This window comes from Mesoplodon bidens (assembly GCF_964165515.1).
Source record: "Mesoplodon bidens genome assembly, chromosome: 13".
NCBI classification, from domain to species: Eukaryota; Metazoa; Chordata; class Mammalia; order Artiodactyla; family Ziphiidae; genus Mesoplodon; species Mesoplodon bidens.
The window spans coordinates 6,126,225-6,146,522 of record NC_138169.1 but is presented as its reverse complement, the minus strand read 5'-3'; the positions used below and the strand labels follow the sequence as shown (position 1 = coordinate 6,146,522).

General features: G+C 52.0%; 1 long non-coding RNA gene across 1 annotated transcript; it reads right to left on the bottom strand.

The window, feature by feature from the left end:
* Window positions 1-3,768: 3,768 nt before the first annotated feature.
* On the bottom strand, window positions 3,769-20,070 carry LOC308626998. The gene is made up of 3 exons (XR_014017336.1): window positions 19,994-20,070; window positions 18,324-19,046; window positions 3,769-4,285 (listed from the first exon to the last, which is right to left on the bottom strand). It is a non-coding gene; the product is annotated as an uncharacterized lncRNA (long non-coding RNA).
* Between the last annotated feature and the right edge of the window lie 228 nt (window positions 20,071-20,298).

Here is a 20,298-nt window from a genome sequence, read left to right as displayed (position 1 = left end):
AAGGCCCTCGTTTTCCAGCCCCCAGTCAGTGAGCTGGCTTTGCTTCACTGCCTTCCACCAAGAAGACAAATAAATCACAACAGGCTGGATGTGGAGCAGATCTGAAGATCCAGATCCCGGACATTAAAGAGATTTGCACAAACAGAAAGCAAGGTCACTCCTGCCACATATTTTTTGGCTTGAGACAAATCATTTTTATGACAAATCATTATTTGTCATAAAAATATATTATTGACATTAACATGTAATAAGTGTATTATCTTTCTTTTTAAGTGAATTAATAAATGCATGTTTTAAAATTTTACCAATCTCTAATATGAGAAATACTGAATAATAGAACCCATATTAGCAAAAGCTCTTTGCTTGGGGTCCTTGATAATTTTTAAGTGTCATGGGTCTGGAGACCAAAAAGTCTGAGAACCGTTCCTTTAAACAATGGTCTCCCTTTGCTCCTTAAATTAAAATGGCTAACGGTTACATAGCACTTTCTATGTGCCGAGCATCTGCCTAGACATTTTGCATAGATATTTTTATATAAATGTGCACATAAGTATTAACTTAGTAACACAACAGTCCCCTGAGGTGAGTTCTAGATGCTCCATTCTACAGATGGGGAAACTTAGGTTCAGAGAGGGGAAGTCCCCTGCCCGAGGTGAGGGGTGGAAGGGACTTGAACCCAGGAAGCTGGAGACTTAACCACTAAGGAGCCTTGCCTCTGGGGAAGCCACACCTCCCCCACCCCCGCCACCAGGACCACCCCAGCTAGTCCGGGAGAGGCTGAGAATCAGGATCAAACCACCTGGAATCCTCAAAGTCGGGCCCCCGCTCAGGAAGTCCCCCAGGGTTCACTAGCTGGATTTCCCAGAGTCTAAAGCAGAATAGGGCGCCCCCTGGGGTAACCCCAAGCCGGGCCTGTCCAGATTACCTGTTTCAGAAGAGCGTGGCCACCCCTCACTCCCTCCCTCCAGCTCCCAGCCTCAGGGGCTTTGCACCTGCTGTTCCTCCCTGCAGACGTGCCTTTCCTCCACCATGGGGGCCCTTCAGCTCATTCAGGCCTAATGGGTCTGCCTTAGCAGCAGCCCCTCCTACCGCCATCCCTCTCCAACCCCTTTCTCTGCTATATATTTCCTTAGTAACACTTATCACCATGTGACATTATATTACATATGCCCTGGTTTAGGATTTAACGTCTGTCTTCCCTGTGAGAATCAAAGTGCCGTATAAAGAACCGGGCACAGCGACAGGTCCCACTGCTCTTGAACTAGTGAATGAACGAGCAGAGGATGGGAACAGAAAAGTCACGCCAGGCTTAAGGGGCAGGCACCTCCTCTCCCCGTTCCCTGCCTGCCCCCCCAGCCTGGGCTGATTGTGTCTACGTTGATGGCAAAGGCTTGCCAGATTTTTTGATTTTTCAAAAGAAGCTGAACATCCAGATTTTTATGTAGCATCTCCTGTTTTTTTAATTCACTAGCAACTTATTCAAATTACCAAAATGAAGAAACGGCTTGGTGAGCCAGACCTTATGTAGCTAAACGCAGTCAAGTTTGGCAAAGTGGGCCCCCCTTCCGTTGTAAGGGGAAGTGACATTTGAGCGGGGGGGGGCGCGGGGGGAAGGCTTAATAGGGGAAACTTAGGCACAGGCCAAGCAGGGGGGCTGGAGAAGAGGAATCCGGGCCGAGTCGGGTGGGGTGGGGGGCCTATGAGCTGTCCCCACCCCGTAGACAGGCTCATACCCCTCACCCCTCTCTTCGGAAGTACTCCCACTGACCCACCCCTGGTCCCAGCTGGCTGAGAGCCACGCACTTGAAGCATATGCGTGGAGTGTTTTGAGAAGGAACACACAATACACAGCAAATAAGGCTGCTTCTCCGTCTGGCCCGGACACGTCCCTGCACTCCGCCAGATGGTCCCCCATCCGCCTCCCCAGCTGAGGCCAGGGCTTTGTGAGGCTCGGGTAGAGCCTCCCCTCCATCCCCCAAGAGGTGGCTGGGAACTTCTCTCCCCAGGGGCAGCTGGGAGGATTTTTCTTGGCCCACGGACAGGAAGGCTGATTCAGCTGGGAACCTTCTGGATTTATAACCCCACCGCTTCATCCCCTGGTGACCTCGAGCCCCAGTGTGCTGGCGTTTATTGCTAATTGTTTTCAGACAGATGGCATGGCCCAGAGTCTAATTCCCCAGTCTAGGGGGCGGGGATGCTGGGGGAGGAGGCCATGCCCTTGACCGCTGCTTGCATTCTTGAAGAAAATGTTCTGGGCTGCGGCGGGGGTGAGCAGTGACAATGGTGAGGGCTTACAGAAGGGAAGCATGTCAGGGCTTTGGGAAGGGAATAGGGGAGGAGGAGGAGGAGGAGGAGGAGGGTTTTTCTGTTTGTTTTAATATTTATTTATTTATTTATTTATTTTGGCTTCGCCGGGTCTTCTTAGTTGTGACACGCGGGATCTTTTAGTTGCAGCATGTGGACTTCTTAGTCGTGGCACGCATGCGGGATCTAGTTCCCGGACCAGGGATCGAACCTTGGCCCCCTGCGTTGGGAGTGCAGAGTCTTACCCACTGGACCACCAGGGAAGTTCCGAGGAGGAAGTTTTGAAAGGAGCGAGTCAACCCGAGGGTTCAAGAGGCTGATAAAGCTGGGTGAAGAATGCCCCCTTCTCCAGGAAGTCCTCCTGGATTGAAGTCTGTGTGGCAAGGAGAATCTCTCCTTTAGGGTTGGATTTAGGGATGGAAGGAAGTAGGAGATTTGTTGGGAGGGTGGAAGACCCGCCCACAACCTAATAAGCGGCCCTCACTTTTTAATATGATTGCAATATAATTCAAGGGCTTACAGAGTCATCTGGATCCCACGAGTGCCAGGCATGAATGAAGATGCCAAATTACAAGTGAGAAAAAGAAGGTGGCCTCTGAAAGGGTAAGTGACTAGCTTGAGGTCACACAGTCAGTCCACAAAGATTCACTGAGCACCCACTGTGCCGGGGACACAACAGATAGCAGAGGACAAGACCAACAACCTCCCTGTGCTCACAGTTTCCAGGTTTGTGAGAGGAGGCAGACATTCATTCACAAAAAAGTGAGTTCAGAAATAATAAGGACTGGAAAGAGATAAAATAGGGAGATGAGGAGTCAGGGACCTTAGGGGAAGGTCAGGGAGGGCTTCTTGGAGGAGGCAACCTTTGCGCTGAGCCTTGAAGATGGAGTAGGACCCAGACGTGCCTAATCCCAGGGGAGGAGCATTTCAGGCAGAAGGAACAGTAAGTGCAAAGACCCTGAGGTAGGAATGAGCTTGTTGTGTCCAAGAAACCAAATAAATAGCCAGTGTGACTACAGCAGGGTAAGAGTCATGGGAGGTGAAGTGTGGGATGTGGTGGGTCTTACATAAGAGCTGCGGCCCTGAAGCCTGTTGGCCAACATCATTGGCCACCAAACACATCCACAACTGAGTGAAACTGGTGAGCCAGAGATTATAACTCTATGTTCCAGCTAATGAAACCAGGGCCCCCTCTGAGAGGGCAAGTCCCAAGTCAGCCACCAGCTAATGTGCAAGAGAATTGAGATTTGAGTGGGTGTCCTGACTCCCTCAGCAAGCTCAAGGCAGAGAAAGTAAGCCTGGCTTCCATGGGAGGCTCTGCAGAATTTCTGAAATGCGTGCCAGTTTTCTGTGTGTGTGACAGTTAGATTGAACAATGGTTGGAAATCTCTTGAGCCAGTGGCTGACACATAAGAGAAAACCCAACACTCCCTGGGGTAAACAGAGGAGAGAATTTATTGGGTCATGTAACTGGAAAGTTTCAGGGGAAAGTGACTTCAGGAATGGCTGGATCCAGGGACTCAAAAGTTCCAGGAGTCACTCTCTCTTCATCTCTCAGTCCTGTTTGCCTTTGCAGGCTCTCCCCAAAAGATGACAGAAGCACCCCAGGAGCACCTAGGATGATCAGCAGCTCAGCAAACTCCACATAGACAAAGCTTCTCTGCTGCAGTAATTTCAGCAAACGTTGCAGGGTGGACTCTCATTGCTTCATTTCAGGTCAGATGGCCATCCCTGAGCCAATCACTGTGGTCAAGGGAATGCACTTTGCTGATTGGCCATCCCTAGAACTTGGGATGTGGAACCACTCCTTCTTCTCACGGGCTGCAATTGGGAGAGAGATGGTCCCAAAGGAAGATGGAGATGCAAAAGCCAGAAACAGGAGGAAAGGATGCTGGGGAGGCCAAAGCAAGCATGCCCACTGCAGAGTTGGAGGGCGTCTCCTTCTGTATGCCTCCTACGGCCACGTCAATGTCAAGAGACTCTGCAAGGCACAAAGACAATGGCACTGGCAGCCCACGCAGCCCCTGCCATGTGGTGGCCCCTCCCCACCAGAAGGCTGGCAGAAGGGGTGGGTTGTAGGAGCATCCGGAGTGGCTGCTCACAGGCCTCTTTCAATCACTGACATCTGGCCTCGCAGTGGGACCTCCTCTCCTTATTCATTCAATAAATATTCACTCCTCATCTACTTGGTGCCAGGCACTGCACTCAGCCCTGGATATATAACCATGAATGAAACAGAAGAAAAAAAATCCTTCTTTCTGTTCCCCAAACATACCAAGAGAGGGCCTGCCTCAGGGCCTTTGCACATGCTGTTCTATCTCCCTTGCCACGTACTTCCCACTTCACTTGGCCTCACTCCTACTCACCCATCAGGTCCTAGTGAAGCATCTCTGCTCTGGGAAGCCTCCTCTGTGCCCCTGGGTGAAGTCAAGCCCCCCAGTTAAGCTCCCCCCTCCATCTCTCCGTGGAAACTCTCTTGACACTCATCCCATATGGAGGGAGAAGCAGAAAGGTGCAGTGGTTAGAGCACAGATTCTGGCACCACAGGCTGCCTGGGTGCAAATCTTGGTCTCTCACTGAAAAGCAGTGTGACCTCAACCAAGTCACTTAACCTCTCTTAGCCTGCTTTTTAAAATGAGGAGAATGATAATCCCACCCAGAAAGGATTAAATGAGATACTATATGTCGGTCGGGTGCGTGGAACAGGGCCTGATACATCGTATGTGATCAACAACTGCTGTTGTGGTCATCATGTGGAATTACTTGGTCACTGGACATCTTCCCTGCCAGGCTGCAGCTCTGGAGAGGTCAGGGCAGGGCTTTGCCTTGGGCGTGGTTACCCCTGGTTTGCAGGTGTACCTGGTGTTGCACGCGAGGTCTGGACGGGAAGGGAAAACTCAATCATCACGTGCAAACTGGACGGATGTTTTGCTCTCTGAGACCTGTGGACCCTCCATGCTACACCCCAGGGGCTCCCCTCTCCCCTCCCAGGCCCCTTACTATCAGGGCTCATCTGAGCCACACCGTGCCCCCACCCCAGCCTCCTCTAACGCCCAAGCGCAATTAAGCCAAATTTTTTATTTAAGATATTTATAAAGGCACTAAGACTGCCCTCTAACATCAGCTTATATATTCTTAATCTGCCGTTAAAGTGATTTAAAATGGAGCTCGACAGACAGGAGTGATGAAAATTAAAAGTCTCCATCACCTCGCGTCTGGCTGCGGTGCCCCTACCGACAAGGACTCAGGGGCGGGGGAGGCTGGGCACCTCCACCCCGCTGTGTGCCAGGCTCTTTCTCCAGGGCTGGGGCCGCCAGGGGCGGGGGTCTGGGGAAGGAGCCACCTGGAGGGGCTGCGCACGCGGCCTAATGAACGGTGACATCTGGTCGTCTGTTTAATTAACGAGCCGTTCTCGCTGTGGCAGGACACAGGGACCATGTCCTCTGTGCTTGCAGAGGGGAAAAAAAAAAAGCTCAGGGAGAGAGGACTGCAAATTTACAGACTGATTCTTTTTTCCTGCCTCCTTTTAGAAACCGGAGAATGGAACCCGGCTCCTGTCTTTCCTTTTCTGCAAGACAATTTCCTGGGACTCATTTCCCGAGTATCCTGGTGGGTGGACCAGCTCCCAGCCCATTCTTCTCCCTCCTCCCCACCCGCGGCCCTCCTCCCACGCAGCCCCTTCCCAGGAAAGTCTGAAATAAATGAAGGTCACAAGCACATGGGTCTGCAGCTTCCTCCAGGCCCGGCCTGAAAAGCCGTGAATCAGCAGTGAATTAAAGCTCCCCATCGTTGTCAGTTCCCTCTTCCATGAATGCCTCTCGGGTCCCCTCCACCCACTGACAATGTGCTGCCACCTAAGGAGATATAAGCCCTGGGCGGGGGGAGGGATTTGGAGATCTCACGTGCCAGGACGGGCCCACCAGATGGTGGCCTTGCAGAGCACAGCCCTGTCCGCAGGAACGTCTGGCGGTGAGTGTAAGGACTCCGCAGGGATGGATCTGCCCTCCTATCTCCCCAGGAGATCCGCCCCCAAGACGGGCAGCTCTGACCGCGCCCAGGAAGATGCTCGTAGAAGTTTCTCCCTTCAACACCATGGAGATTTGGGTCTGGAGTTCAGGTGGGAGAGAATGATTTTGGATGTGCCTAGGTCCCTTTGAGACATCTGAGTGGCAGTACTGAGTACACAGGTGGATAGGCCACTCAGAAGAAAGCCCTGGGTTGGAGACAGAAATGTGGGACTCATTGACACGTGGGTGGGCGCCAGAGCAGTGGGGGTGGGGGGGACTATAGAATGGGGAGGGGACGGGGTTCTGACAGCCTTGGGGATCTCCCCAGAGGTGGAGAACAAGCAGCGCGAGAGACAGACCCTCAGATGTTCTCCCGCGACGGCTCCCTGTCATTTTCTGGTGTTCAAGTCCCTGTGTAATCCTCTCCCCTTGTATGTGGGCAGGTTCTCAGGCTTGCTTCTCCCAGTAGAATAATTCTTAAGATCTGCAGCCTGGAGGGCACTTCATAGTCAACAGAAAAGCTCTGGTTGGGCAGAAGCAGTTCAAATCCCAGGAGGAAGGAAGGCAAATGGATTGCGTGCAATTTCTGAGCCCTGTAGGGGAGCGCGAGCCACACCCCAGGCCGAGGGACCGGCCCTTCCCGACTCAGCACCGGACACATGTGGGAACCCCCAGGTGAGGCTTCCGCCTTCCCAGGCAGCCTCTGTCTTGTCTAGGGTGGTGGGCCTGGGGCTGGCGGGCAGCGAGCCCAGGAGGCCCCCGTGCCACACCCCACGGCTGAGCTGGGGATTCTGCCCTCGCAGCTGGGCTGACCTCCTGCAGGCGGACCTCCGTCTAAACAAGGGCCCAGTGTGTTTCCCTAGGCGAGGATTTGGCTGAGGTTAGCCCAAGAGCCTGGTTCAGACAGGAGCCCTTTGAAGGCAGCATGAATTGGGCTCAATGTCTCCATCCAGCTGAGACTGGAGGTGGGGGGCAGGGGCCCAGCCAGAGCGGCTTCCAGAAGGCCTCTTGTCCAAGTATGAGAATAGGCTTGGCGTCCGTGCCCACCTCCGGTCCCGCGGCAGCACCCTCATGCCACAGCACAACCACTGCAGCAGCGATTCCCACAGCCTCTGCCAGAGCGAGCCCCGAGCAGGACAAAGATGGTCCTGGACAAACATGTGTGATTTGTAATACTTATGCATGTATGTTAAGGTGTACTAGATAAAAGCTAGCTGGCCCATCCCATCAGAGCTTTCTCAGATTTTATTGCTTTGTGCGAGGTGACATCTATTGACAGTTAAAAAGGGGCTTACTGGGAACTACCCAAATGTCCACCAGCAGTGAATAGGTAAGTGAATTGTGGTACATCCACACAGTGGAAAGCTGCTCAGCAATGCAAAGTAATACTATCCTGGTCTGCACACCATGGACCTATATGTGGAGGGCTGGGGATGGATGCCATTCTTTGTTTCGTTTTGGCCGTGCCACGCGGCTTGTGGGATCTTAGTTCCCCAACCGGGGATTGAACCCAGGGCCTCGGCAGTGAAAGCACCAAGTCCTAACCACTGGACCACCAGAGAATTCCCTGGATGCCATTCTTAAAGGAGGAAGATGCTGAGCCTGATGTCGCGTGGCACACGGGCCAAAACACAGGCTGCTCTAACGCTCCACCCCTGTGCTGGCACCCAGTCTGTGTCTATATCAAGGCAATTGTCCCCAAGAATGTCCCCCATCCCTCCTCACCCATCCATTGTCTGACTCTTACTCAGATGAACTTATTTCTCTCTCTCGGCTTCCCTTGGCCCTGCCTCTGGCCTCTTCAAACCACTCCCTCCCCCAGCCCGGGGCACAGATTAATCTTCCTAAAGTGCTGCTCTGATTGAGGCTCTCCCCCCTGCTCAAGCACCTTCAGTGGCTCCCTATTGCCAGGAAAATAAAGATCAAATGCCTCAGCCTGGTGTTTCATGTTCCCAGGATTATCTGAGCAGCCTTCTGTCCTATATCATACACCATCCACAGCAGCTAATTTTACGCTGTTTCCTGAATGTACATCACGAATTCTCACATCCTAGCCTGCTCTTTCTACCTCCCATGCCCTTTCCCACATCCCTGACTGTCAAATCCTGTCTTTTTTTTTTTTTTTTTAAGATGCAGCTTAAATGCCACGTCTTCCTTTCTGGTCAGAATCAAATACACCCGCCTTCATCGTTTCACTGCCCTGCGTCTCCATCCTGAACACCCTTATCCATTTTTCCTTGGGCCATAGTGAGTCGGGTTCCACTCTCAGGGGATCAGGATTTTAAAACAATCACTTGAGGAGGGCAATGCTTAATTCAAAGGAATTCTGCTCTGATGGTGAAACTTCAAGCACCCGTGATTACAGAAGAGGACATAGTGTGGATCAGGGGGGCCCTCCCTGTAAAGCACTTAGACCAAAGGCCACAAACTCCAACAATTAGAGTTGAGGAGAGAGGCTGTGAGCTGATATTTGTAGGGAAGACATCACAGAATAGGAAGAATTGATCTGGACATGGATGGTGGATGGGACTCAGGGAGGTGGCATGGTTCTGGGGAAAGAATTTGGAATTTGGACTTAGATAGGCTTGGACTCAAATTCTTTTTCTGCGTCATTAGAGGCCAAGAGTCTTTTGCTTATCCTAGAAACCTCAATTCAAAATGGCCTCAGTTAAAAAGAAAAGATATTGGCTTTTATAATGACAAAGTCCAAGGGTAGTGCCAGCTTCAGGTATGGCTGGATCCAGGGGCTCAATCACTGACCTCAGCATGCTCTCTCTTTCTGTCTCATGGTCATTTTTCTCTATGTTGGCTTTATTCTCAGGTAGGCCTCGCCCTCAAGATGGAAAAGGCATCCCAGCAGGCTCAGCTGAACATTCATGATGGTTAGTCACCCCCAAAATTCTCTCTTCCCAACTGTTCTAGGATTACCTCTGAGTGGACCAAACTGGGTCACCTGATGGTCCCTGAACCAATCACTGAGGCTACAGGTTTGGAAAATTCTGATTGGCCACGCTTTAGTCACATGCCCATCTATGAACCAATGGGTGGAGTCAGACTAACCCGAAACCACATGGTCTGAGGTGAGGGAGGGGTCATCTTCGAGGAAATGCAAGGACAGTGACCAGAAAAGGCATCCAAAGCAACCGATGTTCCCTAAAACTGCTGAACAGCTGTGGGAACTTGGGCAGGTGCCTTAGACTTTCTGATCCTGAGAGCCCATGGTTGTGAAGTGGGAATATTACAGGCCGACCGCAATGTGGAGCTGTGGAGAGTTAATGTGCGGATGTTAATGGAAGCAGTGAGCACTCACTAGGTGCCTGATGAAAGTCCACAGAATCAGAAGCTGGGAAGAACCTGGACTGGAATTAGAGCAGGAAATGGTGGGCGTGGCAGTGTATTTTACAAGGTGGCCACAAGTTCTAACATCTCACAAGCTATCTTTACAATATGAAGTTGTCACTCCTGCAATTGAGAGGCGGGGTCCATGTCCCTCCTCTTGGCCAGGGCTGTGGCTATGATGGAAGTGACACTATGTGACTTCTGAGGCTAGGTTACAGAAGGTGACACAGCTTCTTCCTGGCCCTCCTGAGATACTTTTTCCTACATGTTGTGAGGCCGACATGTTGTGAGGAAGCCCAAGCTGCCCGAGGAGGCCACAGTCCCAGTTGAGGTCCCAGCTGATAACCAGCCTCTACTGTGTGAGTTGCAAGATGTGTGAGCGAGCGAACAGCAAGATGACCCCAGCCCCAGGGACCATGTGACTGCAACTGAGACCTCAGTTGCAACTCAGACCCTGCCTGAGACCACCTAGCCGAGCCTCGTTGATGCCAGAACTGTGACATAATAAAATCATTGCTGTTGTTTTATGCCACTAAGTTTGGGGTGGTTTGTTACATAGCAACAGATACTGGGGAGAGTGAGCTAGTCCGAGGGATTGTGGGTGGAGGCTCTCATGGGGAGCTATTACTTGTCTGATCGCACAACAGAATCTGTCTCCAGAGCTCACTCACTCCCATGCCTGGGTTAATGCTAGTCTGTCGAGAGAAAAAAAGGAGAGGCCACGCTTGAGGCCCCTGAGGCCCCTGAGCTGCACACAGCCCTGTGCCTGCTGGCAGAAGCTGGCTCAGCCGTACCACTGGGTACTTGGTGTGAATTTCCCAGGACAATGTGGTGGCCCACATGCTTTGGGACAAACTGTCCTTTGCAGTGTTGGTCCTTCCAGAAGCTCAGGCCCAGCCCGCTCTCACTGACTCGTGAATGGCACTTGTCACCTTCTGAAAGTGGAGGAGTGGGGAAGCAAATTACACCCTTGAAGGTGAACTTGCTGGATGTTTGCATGACCCAGGCTGGAGAATTTCCTTTTGCTGAGGTTGGAGGAGGCTGAATCGCAATGGGTCCCCCGTTTTTCAGCCCCATTCTGCTCTCCACTCCCTCACTCAGGTCCTGTGGGACTTCCTGGTTCCCATTCTGTCCTGCTACCCTGGGCAGGTCACCTCTGAAAGAAGGGAGATGAAGTTGACTGTGAATTGTACCCGGGTGGCGTCTACACAGATCAGGAGATAATCCAGCTAACTGGATCCTTTGAAGCTTACAAGGAAACATTCCACTCTGGACCTCAAATGCCCAAGCTGCTACCACACACACACACACACACCCCACTCCCGGGGCATTCAGGCATCTCCGCCCCATCCCCCTGCAGCACTCATGGGACCAGTTCCTGCCCTCTCCACACCTGAACTACCATTTGCTTAATTCTTTAAAATCCACCACTTGCTTTCCCTTTAAGAACATACATTGACTTTAAAAAGACAGCTTAGATTACCCCATAATTGGAAAGCCAATATCACATGTCATAAACAGAAGGCGACCGTGAAAATAAATACAAGGACACGAAGGAGATCACCAAAATCTGGCTTCCATCCTGCTGCCTGACCGGATGAAGTTTTTTTGAGATGGAAATTTTCTCTTGCTTTGTTGTAGAGATACCTGAGCCAGCCTCAGTGAACCCCGTCAAAGACATGTCAGCACCCCGTGGAGACTTTCTCCTTCAAGTTGGCAGAAGAATGGAAAGAAGAAAGGGAGGGACTTTCTTGTCACTGAGGCTTATTTAATGCTGTCTCTGCATCCACCCCAGGTCCTCTCAGCCACGGGGGCAGGATGGTCATGATGGTGATTGCTTAAGCAGAGCTTGCTGTGGGCTTGAGTCAATTCCAGGACATTCAGTGCACTACCTCATTTAATCCTCAACAACCCTATGAGTTAGAAGTAGGTGCTGTTATCATCCTCACATGGGACCCAGAGAGGTTAAGTAACTTACCAAAGGTCACACAGCCAGTGAGTAGTGAAGCAGGGATTTGAACCCCAAGCTCCCCAGCTCACTGCCTGGGAAGCACAGGTCTACACCCATCAGGTCCAAGGACAATTGCTTGGAGTCTCTGTACTGGACTGAATAATGTCCTATCCAACCCCCCCTCCCAAATTTGTGTCTACCTGTGAAGGTGACTTTATATGGAAATAGGGTCCGTGCAGAGAGAATTAAATTAAGATGAGGTCTTACTGCAGATGAACGGATAAAGATGTGAGATACACACACACACGCACGCACACACACACACACACACACACACCCGTACACAATGGAATGCTACTCAGCCATAAAAAAGAATGGAATAATGCCATTTGCAGCAACGTGGATGGACCTAGAGATTATACAAAGTGAAGTAAGTCAGACAGACAAAAACAAATATCATACGATATCACTGATATGTGGAATCTAAAATATGGTACAAATGAACTTACTTCCAAACCAAAACAGACTCACAGGCATAGAAAACAAACTTATGGTGACCAAAGGGGAAAGTGGGGGAGGGATAAATTAAGAGTTTGGGATTAGCAGATACAGACTATCATATATAAAATAGATAAACAACAAGGACATACTATATAGCACAGGGAACTATATTCAATATCCTGTGATAAACCATAATGGAAAAGAATATATATATACATATATATATATATGTATATATATGTATATATGTATATATATGTATATATATAACTGAATTCCTTTGCTGTACACCAGAAACTAGCACAACATTGTAAACCAACTATACTTCAATTAAAAAAAAAATAGATGAGGGCTTCCCTGGTGGCGCAGTGGTTGAGAGTCCGCCTGCCGATGCAGGGGACACGGGTTCGTGCCCCGGTCCGGGAAGATCCCACATGCCGCGGAGCGGCTGGGCCCGCGAGCCATGGCTGCGGAGCCTGTGCGTCCCGAGCCTGTGCTCCGCAGCGGGAGAGGCCACAACAGTGAGAGGCCCGCTTACCGCAAAAAAAAAAAAAAAAAAAAAGTTGAGATCCAATGACTGGTGTCTTTATAAGAATATGGAAATCTGGACACAGTGATACACAGAGGGAAGACAACCATGTGACCATGGAGACAGATATGGGAGTGACGGGGCCACAAACCAAGGAATACCCAGGAAGCTGGCAACCACTAGAAGCTGGAAGAGACGTGGAAGGATCCTCCCCTAGAGCCTTCTTCAGGGGAGCACCGCCCCGCCAACACCTTGATCTCAGGGTTTTGGCCTCCAGAGCTGTTAAGAGAATATGTTTCTGTCTTTTAAGGCACCTAGTTTGTGGTAATTGTTATGGAAGCCCCGGGAAATGAATACAGTCATCTTGGCCAGTGTTTGGGGGGAAATGTCTCCCAAGAGGATGAGAGTCTCATGGGAAAGGGGTCTGGAGTTCACTGCAGGAGGTCTCTTGCTTTTTGTTGGAAAGGCTGAATTCCCAGCTTTCCCCAGCTGCTCTGACACCTGCGGGGGCAACCTGACCTTCCCTGGTCCTCCTATGCTTCTCTTGCTGTGTGACTTTGGGCAGGTGACTTAACTTCTCTGAGCCCCCAGTTCCTGTCATGGATTTAGCAAGAAATAGACCCCCGGGAGGCAGCTCTTATATCTCAGTAGATTTAGGCTTTAGGACGCTTCACCATTTAGAGTTACCTCCCTGTTGGTTTGCCTGCCTGTGTCTGTCTAAACCAGTGTTGTCCAGCAGAATTTATTTTATTTTTTATTTTACTTATTTATTTATTATTTATTTATTTTTGGCCGTGCTATACAGCATGGGGGATCTTAGTTGCTGGACCAGGGATTGAACCCACGCCCCCTGCAGTGCAAGCACAGAATCCTAACCACTGGACAGCCAGGGAATTTGCTAAACAATGCAAATTTATTCCCTTACAGTTCCTGAGGGCAGAGGTGTGAACTGGGCCTTACTGGTCTGCAGTCAAGGTGTTGGCAGGGCTGCGTTCCTCTCTGGAGACTCGGGTGGGGAGTGGGAGGGAGGAGAATGTGTTTTCTTGCCTTTTTCAGCTTCTAGAGTCTCATGGCCCCATATCACTCTGACGTCTGCTTCCATGACTGGATCTTCCCCAACTCTGACCCTCCTGCCTCCCTCTTATGAGGACTCTTGTGGTTACACTGGGCGGCCCCTCCAATAATCCAGGATAGTCTCCCTTTTCTGAGATCCCGAACTGAATCACATCTGCAAAGTCCCTTTGTCATGTAAGGTCACATATTCACAGGTTCCGGGGATTAGGACACGGACCCCTTTGGGGGCCATTATTCTGCCTCCCAAACCCCATATGGCTAGTGGCTACCATACTGGACAGTGCAGGTCTGGACCTTCCGTTCCTAGAGGATCTGACACTGATGTGTCCCCTGAGCCAGGCACACAGTAGGTGCCCAATTAACGTGTTCAATTAATGAAATTTGAATACCGCCTCTACAACATGTTTGTTGAAGGATGTGCTCGCTGTAAACTCTTAAGTCCAAGCGAAACTTTGCAAAATGGAGACCCGTATTCTGGTGCCTCTAACAGAGCCTAGGCCACTCCTTGGAAATGCTTCTTTTCCCAGCTCTACTGTGTGACCTTAAGCAAACCTCTGTGCATCTCAGCATTGACTTCCTCATCTGTACAGTCCTGAGAAACAGCTACCAAAAGCCTCACAAGAGAAAAGAAAACTGAGGCACAGAGAGGCTAAGGGGCTGGCCCAAGGGCAAGGTCATGAGGAAGGGGAGGAATCTGTTCCAAAGTCCGGAATGCGCTTCAGAAAAAGGGTGTGAGAAACCAGTAGAAAGGCTTTCTGCGCCATCTGGGGAAGAGAAGATAGCCTGGACCAGGGGTAGAGTCAATGACTGACTTCTTAAATGCTGTGCTATCTGCCTGGAGAGCTCTAAACTTTTTCTGACTGTTGAACTCCTACTCACCCATCAAGACCCAGTTCAAATGTCCCTTTTTTAAGGAAACTGTCCTTGACTCCCTGAACCCACTTCTAATGTAACCAAAAGAGCCCAAGATCCCTGGGCCTCCCACAGAAGCTATGCTGGCCCCATCACAGTCCAGATATTCTAAATCACCTGCCTAAACCCACATGGGCCAGCAAGTGACAGATCTGGATCGTGAACCCAGGTGACCTGGCTCCAATGTCTATGCTGTCATGAGGCTATACATACACACTCAGCACACACCCACACACCCCTAACTGCACACATATAAACACATGTACACACATCCATATATACAAACACACACATGCTCACACAATCCACACACACACGTATACACATCACATCTATAAATACATGCACGTACACACAACACATGAACATACACAGTCCTATTCTTTTGCACATGTGTGACCATTGAATGCACGTGCGTACATATGTGCACACACCACATAGACACGCAGATAGACCAGACGCACTTGCCCCTCGCACAAGCTTGTTCCCCTGCACACACGCATACAACATGCTGGCCCATGCACCAGCCCGTAGGCGTGTACACATAGGCGTGCAGGAAGCCCACCTGCCCACACACCCCTACATAGGGGCCTACACCTAAAAATAAAATCTAACGCTTACCACTGGGACAGCATGGGTAGGCACACACGAATGCATGTGTATGTATCCTCACACATCTAGCTAAAAATTCACATGTACCATGAACTCAATCACAGACAGAAAAATATCTAACTCAAATATGTGAACTGGAATATTCAAAATTCCACCTTCCTCCCGTGCACCCCCAGACATGCAAATGCATACTCGGGTACTTGCTCCGTCTCCTGTTCTCTGTCCCCAGGCCCCACCATGCCCACCCTCGCCAGGGTAGGAGGTATAGCAGGCAGCACGGTGTTCGTGCTGGGAAGAGGGACGGGTCCAGCCCCAGCCCTGTCCTCAGAGCCCACCTGGCCTGCTCCTTGTCTCCCTGATCACACTCCTTCTGACCCCTGCACCACCCGGCCCATGCTGGATCCTGGGGCCAGAGGCAGGCCCAACACACTCCAGGGGCCCCAGATGAGGCCCAGAAACCTGGGAGGGACAGGGACCCCTCCACCCACCCTCGGGCCTGCGCCCGCTGTTCCCGCTGAGCAGAGAGGAAGAGGAAGCACAGCATGGGCCGGTGGGGAATGGGGGGCGCCCGCCCAGACAGCCTTCTGCGCGGCCAGATGGCCAGCCATCTGCAGTCCCCTCCTCCTCTGCCGTGGTCGGGCCTGGTGCCGGGGCGAGCGGCCTCGGAGCTGGCCGAGCATGGTGGAGCCGTGTGCTGCCTGCCAGGCCCGGCTGCTGTGGCCCAACCTCTCCCCCCATAGTGCAGGCACCTCTGTTCTGGAAGATTCTGGGGCTTCGGAATCCAACCCCTTCATCCAATCACTCATTCATTCCCCAAACACCAAGTGCCTGCTAAGTGCTGGTCCTAGAGATACAATGACAAATAAAACAAATACTTGTTGAGTATCTATTCCTCTTGGTCTCTGCTCAGCTGGACAAGTTGGGGTCTCCAGGGTGGAGCGAGGGGTGCCCGTCCCCTCCCAGACTTCTGGGTCTCATCTGGGCCCACCGGGTCTGCCTCTGGTCCCAGGATCCAGGCACTTTTCTAGGAATCAGGGCTATAGCAAATATATATTTGACAACAAATATATATTAGACATCTACTCTGTGTCGGTCACTAGGCTGATGACCACAGCGAGCAAACAAATGTGTATTGAGCACCTACTATGTGCTGGGAGCTGTTCTAGGCACGGGGAATACAGCAGTGAGCAAACGAATTGTTTGTTGAACACCTACTACATGCCAGGCACTGGGGAGACAGTGGTGACCAAGAAGGACACGGTCTCTGCCCTGACCAAGTTTGCAGTCTCCGGGGCAGAGGGGACGGATGAGCTATAGGGAATACATGAAAACTAAGGGGTGAGGGAAGGACAGTGGTATTCTTATCCATTTGGTCATTTTAGACGGGCAGTCAGGGATGCCTTCTCTGAGGAGGTGACATGGAGCAAGGAGTCAGCCCTCAGGCTCCCTGGGGAAGAATGTTCTGGGCTGAGGGAACAGCCAGCAGAAAGTCCTGCAGTGGGAGCGGGCTTCATGTGCCCGAGACAGCTGTGGGGAAGCAGGGCCCCTGGGCCCGAGCAGGTGAGCCCAGGGAGGGGCAGGGGTGGGAGATGAGGGGTGGGTGGGGCCCTGGTGGGGAGTCTGGGGAAAGTGAGGCCTGGGAAGAGACCCCAGGGGTTTCGGGGGGTGGGGGAGCAGTGGGCACGTGAGGTGACAGTGATGACATCCCGACATCCTGTGCAAATGTTCTCCCTGAGGCCCACCCCCATGAGGGCTGAGTCTGCACTGGTCCCGGTAAGTCTGGGAAATGAGCACCAGGATGATTCTCATGTTACAGACCGGAAGGTGGAGGCTCATGAGAACCCTGCGGTCCGGGGCCCGCATCTCACTGGATGCTCCTGATGCTTCCAGAGCAAGCAAAGGAGACGCCCCGAGCCCACGTGGGCCCTACCCATCACCCCTGGCAGCCCCAGGCTGGTCCAGCTCCCAGTCAGTGCTGCCCCAGCCGTGGACTCTGAAGGCAACGTCCCCGGCCGACCCCTCTGCTGGCGCCTGAAGCTGTCAGCCCTGATTCCCCGTGGGCTTAGTCACCCCATACAAGTGACATTTATTTATTCCCTCGCACGGAGTGTGGCGAGAATTAATTATTCAGCGCCAAGGAAGCACTTTGAACATAAAAAGTGCTGAGGATGACCGTGACATTACAGAGAATAATGTTCCCTCCTCATGCCCGCCTGCAGGTCTGGGTGCCTGAGCTGTCGCCTTCCATGGTCCCCTGACCACCACCCCCACCACCCCCGCCCATGATGGGGGCGGAAACCCCCTGCATGGGGAAAAATTATCTGAGCACGGAATTTCTTTTCTATGCAAGCAGGAAGGAAGAGAGGGAAGGAAGAAGGAAAGGAGGGGAGGAGGGGAGAGGGAGAGAGGGAAAGAGGGGGAGGAAGAAGGAAAACAGGAGAAGGAAAGGGGGGAGGGGCGTTTCACACTCATGTTTTTCAGCTGCTCTGTGAGTTACGAAGGTGGTACAGAAGTGAGTCGCAGTGATACAGTTACAGTTTGTAAGGCACTTGCTCTGTGTTATTTTCATGAGGTCTGCAAAACAGGGTGGTTTCTCAGAGCAGAGAACGGGTTGCAGCCCCATTTTACAGATGAGGAAACTGAGGCTCTGGAAGGAGCAGCAAATACCCACCTCCCACAGCTTGGCCACCGTGGCCAGGAGCGAAACCTGTGAAAAGGAGTGTCGGGGGCTGACCCCAGGGGCTGTCTGCCGAGAGTTCTCACCTCTGTCAGGACAAGCCCCAGCTCCCCGGGCACCGGTATCCCCTGGGCACACGACACCAGCCCTTGAACTTGAGCCTCTGCCCTGCGGCCACCCTGAGGATCCGTGCATCCCGCCTCCCCCAGCCGGATGCCAGAGGGAAGGAGGCGAGAGGGGAGATCTTGCCCGGGAGGGGAGTGAGGTGGTGGGGAGACAGAACAGCTTGCCAGGGAGGTTGAAGTTTGATTTGATTTAATATTTACCCCAAAGAAGCCCCATCAGGCAGAAGAGACCGTGGAGACCGGCAGAGCTGAGTTTGCTGTAATTGCCAAGTGAGATGGTCTTTGTTCTTACCTTCAGAGGGAAAAAAAGGGTGCAGGCCACACTTGACTCCCTGCTCTAGGCCAGAGCCAAGCAATCCTAGTGGAGGTGGAGAACGGGGTCTCTGGGCCATCTGCACGCTTCTTTCTGGGGGTCCCAACTGTGCCGTGATTCATCTCCACACACCGCAGTGGCCAGAACCATGCCTGCATTCAATAGGGGCCCAGTAAATGCCTGCTCGTGCGTCCCGGGTGTCAATCTGAGGGCCCCTGTTCAGTGAAATAGAGGACTGGGGGAAGCAGCGGCCTTGCTGGGACAGGTGACTGAGGCTCTCTGTGCCTCAGTTTTCCTATCTGTAAAATAGGAGCAAAAATGCTAGACCACCACCACAGACTAATGAGGATTCGAGGACTTGTTCCCAAAGTGATTACGATGGCAACTGGGACTTCCCTGGCGGTCCAGTGGTTAGGACTACATGCTTCCACTGCAGGGGACACGGGTTCGATCCCTGGTCAGGGAACTAAGATCCCACATGCCCTGCTGTGCAGTCAAAAAATTAAAAATAAAAATAAAGTTAAAAAAATAAAAAGACAGCACCTGGTACGCAGCAAGTGTTCTTGAAGGCGGAGCTACTGGGAGGCACCGATCCAAGCCAAACCCCTGGCAGACAAGCGGTCTTCACAGCTAGATTCAAAACCTCTCACCCGTTCCAACCTCCTGGACAGATAAATGGCGTAGGAAAGGGGGCGGGGTTCCCTGGTGGGAAGGAAGGTGCTGGCCTCAGGACCCCCTCACCTTCCCACCCCCCCACTCCCAAACCCCTCTCAGACTGCAGGACGCTCTTCATGTTAATCAGGCCTCAGGGGTGGCCCTGACGTTTCCCTGTGTGGCCGCCCTCATGGGTCATAGCTGAGTGATGTGTGTTTTGAGCCAGAAGACACTCCGGCTGTAAGTCAGGAGGCTGCGCAGGGGCATGGAGGCCCTGCAGCCACCTGGCTGCCTTCAGCCAGGGAGGTGGGTGGAGACCCCACAGGCTCCTCAGACAGCTGGGAACCTGCTGGAGGCTGCTGCCATGGCAACAGCGCTGGTTGCCCTCACTCCGCGTGGGCCCCATCCTGCCTCTCCTGGGCACTGAGTGGGCTGGGGCTCAGCTGGTTACCCCTCCCTCCTCCTCCCCCAGGGGTCACTCGGGGGTCCTGAGAGCTCCCTGCCCACTTGCTACCCCAGCAGAGCAAAGCCAGCTCTAAGACATCCCTCTCTTAATAATAACTAATACTCAGCTCCTTACAAGTATTAATTACTTAATTATCATGATAACCCATTTAATAGATAAAAAGACTATAGTCCAAAAGGGCAAAATTGCTTGCCCAGGGTCACATGACTAGTAAAGAGCAAAGCCGGGGCTTGAACCCAGGATGCTGGCCCCGGGGTGCCATTGCATAATATAACGCAATGGTTAAGATACAGACTCTGGAGTGAGACAAGCTGTGTGAGCCTGGACAAGTTACTGAACCTCTCTGGGCCTCAGTTTCCCCTTCTGCAAAGTGGGATAATAGTACCTGCTTCAGAGACTCCTGGGAAGGATGAGATGAGTTAATACACGCAAAGAACTTAGAGAAGCAACGAGCAGAGTAGGCGCCTGGACAAGCTACTGAACCTCTCTGGGCCTCAGTTTCCCCGTCTGCAAAGTGGGATAATAGTACCTGCTTCAAAGACTCCTGGGAAGGATGAGATGAGTTAATACATGCAAAACACTTAGAGCAGCAACGAGCACAGAGTATGCGCCTGGGGCTTACCCAATTTTCCCCCGGAAACACATGAGGATTTGCAGCCAGGTTCTCCTGGGGAGGCCAGCAGGGAGAACAGGACAGAGAAGGAGGGGATGCCAAGCTGAGGTGTCACTTGAGTCACCGTCCCAGCCCTCGCCTGATCCGTGGGGGGCTCTGGAGCGTGAGTTACACCTCGAAGTTTGTCCTGCCTCCAGAGCAGGGGGCCGGACCCCCACACT